At 35.4% G+C, this 8,438-nt stretch overlaps 1 long non-coding RNA gene across 1 annotated transcript; it reads right to left on the bottom strand.

Moving 5' to 3' along the window:
- Positions 1-3,849: 3,849 nt before the first annotated feature.
- LOC110884562 lies at positions 3,850-7,276 on the bottom strand. Its single transcript, XR_002561329.2, has 6 exons — positions 7,144-7,276; positions 6,132-6,839; positions 5,885-6,049; positions 5,614-5,686; positions 4,419-4,613; positions 3,850-4,106 (listed from the first exon to the last, which is right to left on the bottom strand). It is a non-coding gene; the product is annotated as an uncharacterized LOC110884562 (long non-coding RNA).
- Between the last annotated feature and the right edge of the window lie 1,162 nt (positions 7,277-8,438).

The following is an 8,438-nucleotide window of genomic DNA, read 5'->3' as shown; positions in this document are numbered from 1 at the left end:
AGCTAAAAAAATGTGCCCTTAGGCCTTAATGATATTGGGTATTGGGCTCATTAAAGGTCCAAAACTAATTCCAATGGGCTAATAACTAATCTAAACTATAAAAATAGTTTTGTAAGTTGGCCTATCTTGGTGTTTTTATGGGTATACCCTATTAATTTATCTTTTTTACATATATATATATATATATATATATATATATATATATATATATATATATATGTAGGGTTGGGCTATATAGAAAACCCTATCTATATAAAAAACCTTAGAAAACCCAACCTCCCCACATTTTTTTTTGAAAAAAATAACACATGTAATATACATGTTTTTAAGACTTTTGGGCCAAAAAAATCAAAAAAGCGCCGAAGGGATAATTTAAAAAAAAAAATTTCAGCAATTTCTGTCTTTTTTGCCTAACACATGTTAGGCACTGAAATTTGTTTATTTTTTTTAAAAAATCCCTTCGGCGCTTTTTTGTTTTTTTTTTTGGCCCAAAACACTCTAAAGCATGTATATTACATGTGTAATTTTTTTCAAAAAAAAAAAAAAAATGTCGGGAGGTTGGGTAAAAATGGGGGGAAATTTGGGTTTCCAGAGTTTTCTACCTAAATGAGGGTTTTCTGTCTAGCATTGTCATATATATATATAACATTCCCATCAAAATATCGGGTCCTGACCGGTGGTCCTCCCAGCCCACCCTCAGGGGCCGTACATGAGAGAAAGGCAAGAAAGGCAACGAAGATGATAATACGGATGGGTGACGAATGATGTATTCGATTAGGTAGTTTATAATGCTCGAAGTATTCTTATACTTATAACTTAATTTGACAAGATACTTGTATGTTTGTAGCTTTTTATGTTTTAAACTTGATGTATAGTTATGTTTGTGCTTGAAATATTGTATATTCCGGGAAAACTCGAAAAGGTGTAGGTAATTATATTTGAGAAACAGAAAATAGCAGAAAAACAAAAAAAAAAATTGGTTTTTTTAGTTTTAGTAGCGACAAATGATTTTGGGCGTCATTAGTGGCGACAAATGTCGTCGCTAAAACTCCAGTTTCTTTTAGTGATAAAGACCACACATACCTACGTATGATACAGTGTCATAGGGTTCGTACATGAAACGGTTTCTACGTGTAAGTGATACAACTGTGAAAGCACTGGATCGATGACAAACATCAAACATTGCACTTGATTTCAAGACATGAAGAACAAAATAAACACCAAAGATAGAAATATGTAGAAGATGAATCTCTTTATTATTGAATCGATCATCACAGATTACACAAACCAAAGGAGTATACATCATCTACAAGCTGGTTTAGATCACAAAGATCTAAACCCTAGCTTTCTCTCACTAACACATAGTCTCCCTCTCTCTCTAGAATACACCCAGTGATGGAGAATGGATGGAATCTTGTGAGAGGTGCACCAAGCACTCTAAAGGGTTGCCCTAATCTACACAGTACACACATATATATAGGCTAGGGACTAAACCCGGACAAAACACATTGTCTGGGATACAAAACAATACAATAAACTGAAACACTAGAAAGTCATCCAGAATGCCTTCAGCAATTGATATCTTCATTATCATTGACTTTAACTTGGACTTCTGCTTTGGTTGACACAGAACTGATAAGCGACTGTTACCCGGCAGGAACTGCACTTACAACTATCTAACTCCGTTACAAATGTTACAAATGAAAAACATGAACCACCTATATATAGCCAACTAATTTCGTTTAACCATAACATGATATCTTCAAACGAAATTAGCTCATGCCATGTTCACACGAAATTAACATACATGCATTCAAACGAAATTAACATCATATCTTTCAAACGAAATTAAAATCTGTTTTGTTGTGTGCCTTGTATTTCATTTGGAGATGCAATGATGATGTCATATTTATGATGTCATCATTGAATATGCTGACATTATGCTTGATCAGATCCGCAACCAATCCAAGACTCGATATAACACGAAGTCGACAGATGAATGTACCAACAATATTATCACATTACATTATAATATATTATGTCATATTATGATACATTAGTTTATTATTATTGTCTTTGTCTCCTCTGACATTTCTGTCGTTGATTGTGGTGTTACATGATAGGATACAACATTGTATCATAACATATCCAGTTTCATCATATTTGATCTTATAGTATCATAACGTATCGTATTACATTATTGTTATTGTAATTGTTGTTGTTATTGTTATTGTTATTGTTATTGTTACTATAGTATTATTATATGACATTATATTAGATTATATCATATTGTATCATACTATATTAAATTAGAATTAAAATTAGAATTTTGAATTTCAAAACAATAGTTAACATTATTTGATCAATTAATATTAAAACTTAATTATGATTAGAATTTTGTATCCTAAACTTGTGTAATTAAATTGTAAATTGTTTATTGAAACACAATTAAAAATTAATTATTATTTCACCGCACATTTTTTTTTTGTCGGCAACACCATTTTAAGAAAAATCTTTTAAGAAAAAAATTGTTTTTCCTATGTAACAATAAAATTAAATACGAAAGTCAGATAAAATAAAGCACATTTTTGTTAATTGATTTTTAAGAGAATTACATTAAAATTTAAAAAAAAACTAAGAATAACAAATTGTAATACAAACTGTTGAGTTTCCGATGCTGTAAATTGTTACGTTCTTTAAAACAGTATGTCCCAAAGGGTTTTTAAAAAAATGTATTAAATTATATGATTTAGTCAGAGCGGTTGTTTTAATCTATTAAGTTAGAATAGTGGGTTGGAAAAGATGTATTAAAATATAAGATTAAAAGTTTTCACGCTCTAATATATGAATTTCGTACTAGTGACATGTGATTTTACATGGTTGGTTCTAAACTGACCTACGTCTACGGTTCTAATTAGCGACTCATTCACGGGTTTTAAAAGCTAAATACAGAAAAGCTAGTCATTTAAGGATATATCACAAAGCTAGTCTTTTAAGGATATATCACGTTACATTATATTACGTCGTATAGTATCATATCGTACTATATTATTATTATTACTATTATTATTATTATTATTGTTATTGTTATTATTATTATTATTATTATTATTATTATTATTATTATTATTATTATTATTATTATTATTACTAGTCGTTTACCCGCGCGATGCGGCGGGAAACATATCACTTAGGTTGGGGATTTAACCTGTTAAAGAACGTCGTTATGCAATAATGTATGGGACTAAGATAGTAAGATTAGGACTCTTATTAGTCCGTATCCCATTGTCCTTTTTAACAACCGAATCTTGCAAGTCCATGATGACCGAACTTTCTTAGGAGTACTCTTTTCCTGATAGTTTATCAATCCTCCCGATAGACAACATTTGTGATGTAAACTCCACATACTAATACCTTGTGTTTGTTATATTCAACTTGACCCATTTGTTAAAAAGGGAAATTTAAATTGTAAAATTTGTTAAAAGAAAAAAAAAAGTTGGGTCAAACGTGACAAAGAGGTGAAACGGAGTGTCAAAATAACCTAACATGTAGCATCAAATGCTTTAGTTTGCCGTTAAAAACAAAAAATAAATAAATAAAATAACTATCTTCGTGATCAAAAAGTGTTAATGGGTCGGCCTAACCCAACCTATTTCACCTCAAACCCGTTTGACCTGTTCAACATATATTTCATGCGGACCCGGTACCAAATCTTGATGGACTACCACATCACCAGATGTGCATTCTAATAAATGCAAATAGTATGTTCGACCACAAAGATTAATCAGCCATACTCAATAAAAAATGGTTACAGGCATCATGTATAGACCAACTGTTCAACACTGAAAATAATAAAGTAGTAACATTTTATGAAACTTTGGAAAATTCAAGCTCCAGTGTATTCAGTTAACCAATAATACAAACAAAAATGTACATAAGAAAAAACCAAAATAACAAACATATTGCATCCTTCTTATGTCAATAGCAATTACAAGTTATAACTATATAAAGTACCATGAATTTCTTTAACCTAGACTTGTTATCAGCATACCAGGCTAGAGCAGGGGCTATTGGCTTCATAAACAGATCTCAATATCAACATGATCCTGTCAAAAGAAAAGAAACAAGCAAAAACATAAATAAAAATCTCACTTTCAGTAAATACTCCTCAATATTAACCATGCTTGTTGTTGGGGAACAAATTCCTTTTAGAACCTAGATAGTTCCTCTATATGAAATCTTTACATGTACCACTCAATGAAAGAACATAATCAACTGACACGATGTCAACAAAGTCTCAAACTTTTAAAATATAGATCTACTTCGAAACAGAACCTTCTATGGTCCCAACTCTGATCTACTTCGAAACAGAACCTTCGAAACATAAAAACAATACCATAGACACGTTTGCCAAATACCTGTAACTTACTGCTTTCAGCAAGCTTTGTGACAGTGTCATAGTGTGACATTCGCAGCATATAGTCCACCAGAAATCGCTTCAACCACGTGTTATTCCACTCTGATATATCGTCACCGTCTGCAGATTCTAAATGATCAAGTCTGGCCCAACACCATTACGCTTGAAGGCACTCAACCCTACTCCCATCTTCTAACTGTCATTGCAAATTAAAACACATTTATTGACAAAACATTTTCCAATCAAAAGTTCCAATCTATATTATAACAATCAACTCCCGCATTCAGATAATTGTAACCCTATGAAACTAATCCTAAATTAGAATACACTGATTAACAAAATATTTTCTGACAAACAACTCTAGTTTTCAGATTAGAGTTTGGTCTACGGTTTGACAAGGATGTGCATGGAGTCTTATAAAAAATAGTGTCTAGCATTTATAAATCATATTAACTAAAACAAAGAAATATTTGACGTTAGGTTTTTTCGAGTTCTATAATTTTATAGAGTTCTATAATTCTATAAAAATCTACCCGACTAATATTCTGTGAGTAAAATTTCAAATGTTTAGTATAGTTCATTATATCATTAACTAATATGTAGAATTTCAAGTTCTACATATTTTCTCCAAGTATGCCTTCTTTTTAGAATTCTGTCGAAAAATGAAAAACAAAATGGAAGAATAGTATAAAAAGGGTTGTTTTGGTTCGGGTCGGAACGGGTCCGGGTCAAAACGGGTCAGTTACAAAAAGGGTTGTTTTGGTTCGGGTCGGAACAAAAAAATCAGTCCGACTAGAAACGCGTCCCGTGCGAAAACTCATGTCGGCTTGAAACACGTCACGTACGGAAACCCGTGCCGACCCAAAATCCGATCCGAACCAACTACGTTCCGATCCGAAACCCGTCCCGGCCGCCCAAAACTCAATCCGAACCGAACCCATTTCGATCCGAAACTTGTCCCGTTTCTTTAAGACACCAACCCACGTTGATCCATTTCTTTGAAGTTGTCGACCCGTTTTGACTCGAAAATATATGAGATGGAATATTAAATGACCCATTTTGACCCATTGAGTGAAAATATCTTACCCAAACCAAACCATATAATTTAAAAAGCAACCCAAGGTGACCCACATGAAAGGCTTTGGGTCAAGATTGCCCCCTCTATGAAAAAGCAAGTAAATATATATGGTGCATACCTTTATCTTAAGAAAGATTATAGATAACTTCTTGAAGCACCTCCTTGCAATGTGTCTATCAGATACATAAAAACTACAAAATATAAAATAAAAGTAAATCATAATCCAAATGACACCAGTATCAAGGTGTGATTTAAAGATGTCACTAATCCAAAACAATTTTCAAAAACTCAATCTTAGACTAAATCGTGCCTATTAACGGCAACACAAATGTTGTCAATAGCTTTTATTAAATAAATTAAATAGGATGCTATATGCATTAAAAGTACACCTTGGGCGACTATGAACCGTTCAATCCATTCAACCTGTTTCCTGTTAAACTAAATTTCTTTTATGTCTGTTAAAAATGAAACATAGCCGAAATCGACTCATTCACAAGTTGTGCCATTACGGCTCGGTTCACACCACGTGATGTCATTTCAGGATTGATTGTCACCTATACAACTCAAAATAATGAGCACAACTTATAATACAGCAATAAAACTTGCAATAACAAAGAACCAAAGACAAGGGCTTACATCGTATTGGTGTAGATCCTTATCAGGCAGCTCAGCAAAAAAGTGGTTAGCTTTGACAATGCAACTTTCTCTGATGCGACCTTTTCTCGGACGCAAAGGAAACCTCAATGATTTGTTTGCTGGAGGCATGTGTGACAGACTGGCTGGGTTCTTCTTGCTGCACTGATAGCTGCTGCAACTGATCCGCTGACTCATCCACCATCTGCTTAGTGGATAATGACTCGGCATGCACTTCAACTGGTGTTCCAGGTGTCGCTGGCTGCAATGTCGACACAGACTGTTGAGGAGCTTGTGTTGCTTGGTACAGCTCGGGAATGGGCGTCCTAGGTCCAGGCCCACCACGTCGCTGAGGTGGCGCAGTTCCTCTTGGAGGATACTGCTGTGGATCACCGCCACCTCGACCACCGCGTCCACCCCTTTGTGCCCAACCTCTTCACCCTTGAGGCTGTCCACCTTGGTAGCCACGGTGTCCGCCTTGATAGCCACCGTGTCCGCCTTGGTAACCACCCTGTCCGCCTTAGTAACCACCCTGCTGCCCTCGCCCTTGATAACCACCACCCTAGCCTCTTCCTTGATAGCCACCTTGCTACTGCTGCTAATGTTATTGCTGCTATGCTGGTTGTCTTTGAGCACCACTTCCTTCCTGGGGCTCAGAGCTTTCACCACCACTGGGACCTTCAGTTCTCCTCTTCCTTACCATTGTGTCAACTAAAACAAACAAAAACCATCATCCGCTTAGTCACTATAAAACAGTGTGACAGTCTATTAACATGTCTTCGGTAGTTAACTCGTCCCGAGTGTAACTGAATATCTCTTTTACCTGAAAGTGTTCAAAAAAAGAATTTGTAAGATTGATGAACAGTAATACATATGTATACACTATGAACACCGGTTTTTTACTCAAAATGCTTTCAGTTGTAACACCCAATTTATAGATTCATATAAGCCCTAAATTCTTTCATATTAAGAAAAAAATCAAATTTTTAACATTAATCAGTATAAAAAGTGTTACCTTGAGATCACTTGGTTGAGAACCCACACCTGGTATCAAAACAAGTCACAAACCAGAATAATAATAATAATACAGCAACATACAAAAAATGCTTTATGACATAATAAATATAATTTCTTTACCTTCTGTGAATGTACAAACAAACAAATGTGGATCTTCAATGAATCGTTTTACTTCTCTTTCCTACATGTGTGAGGGGAAAAAGCTTTAAAAGGAACCTGTCTGACTCACCAAAACCCTCTCAATCGACCATCTTGTTCATCCGTTAAACGAACAGCTGGGAGCTGATAAATGAACCTGTGTGACTCATCAATTGGAATCTCCACAACCCTATCACCACCTTTAAAAACTGATTTGTAGCCTCCACCTACATGTGTGAGGCGCAAAAGCTTTAAAATATCTCCATTGTTTTCAATGACTTGAACAATGTCACAATCACCAGCATCCACATCCTGCTCCTTACATAAAACCCAGATCTCATTTTTTCTACCTAAACATATATTATTATAGTGTTCAGAATCAAAAGAACGGTGTCACTTACCCTTGACGAATGTTGCAAAATGCCAATAAAAGCCGGAAAACAGAACCAGGATGTTACGTTATTTATTTATGTTTTTAGTATCTAAACTTTGATTTCTAGTTTGAGGGTATTTTTGTTATTTTCTATTATGCAAGGGGTATGATTGTAACTTGCATATCTATTTATGTTAAACGTATGAAGGAATAATAGTAACAGATTTGGTGAAATTATCTTTCTCTTTAGCTTCTTTTCCTCTAAATCTGTTCTAACCCTATCAAGGGTATCAGAGCCGTTCCGATTCCTCATCGGAACACCTTGCCGCCGCCGCCATGACCCGCAACCAAGAAGTCGACAACACCCTCAAATCCCACGATAAGGCGATCGCTGATATCCAAACTGCCTTAGCCGCTTTGATGAAACAACAGGAGCAATCATCGAAGCAACAGGAAGAAATCTTGAAGGCTGTCCGTGACAAGGGAGTTCAATCGTCAGGCAGTTCCTTCGGGTCCTTCTCCGGCCCAGATGGTGACTCACGAACATCCAAACCATTCCGTATCGGTAAGATCGACTTCCCTAAATTTTCGGGGGACGATGTTGAGGGGTGGGTCTATCGCTGCGAACATTTTTTTTCGATGGATGACACTCCTGATGACTCGAAATTACGTTGTGCTGCGGTTCACTTGGAAGGTGATGCCCTCCAATGGCACCGTGCCTACTTGAAGACCCGTAACGCCACGGTTGCCGAGGTCCCATGGGCGGACTATGTTCGTTCGAT

Source organism: Helianthus annuus, chromosome 11 (assembly GCF_002127325.2).
Source record: "Helianthus annuus cultivar XRQ/B chromosome 11, HanXRQr2.0-SUNRISE, whole genome shotgun sequence".
Classification (NCBI taxonomy): domain Eukaryota; kingdom Viridiplantae; phylum Streptophyta; class Magnoliopsida; order Asterales; family Asteraceae; genus Helianthus; species Helianthus annuus.
The sequence above is the reverse complement of the archived record's forward strand: the minus strand, read 5'-3'. Positions and strand labels throughout refer to the sequence as shown.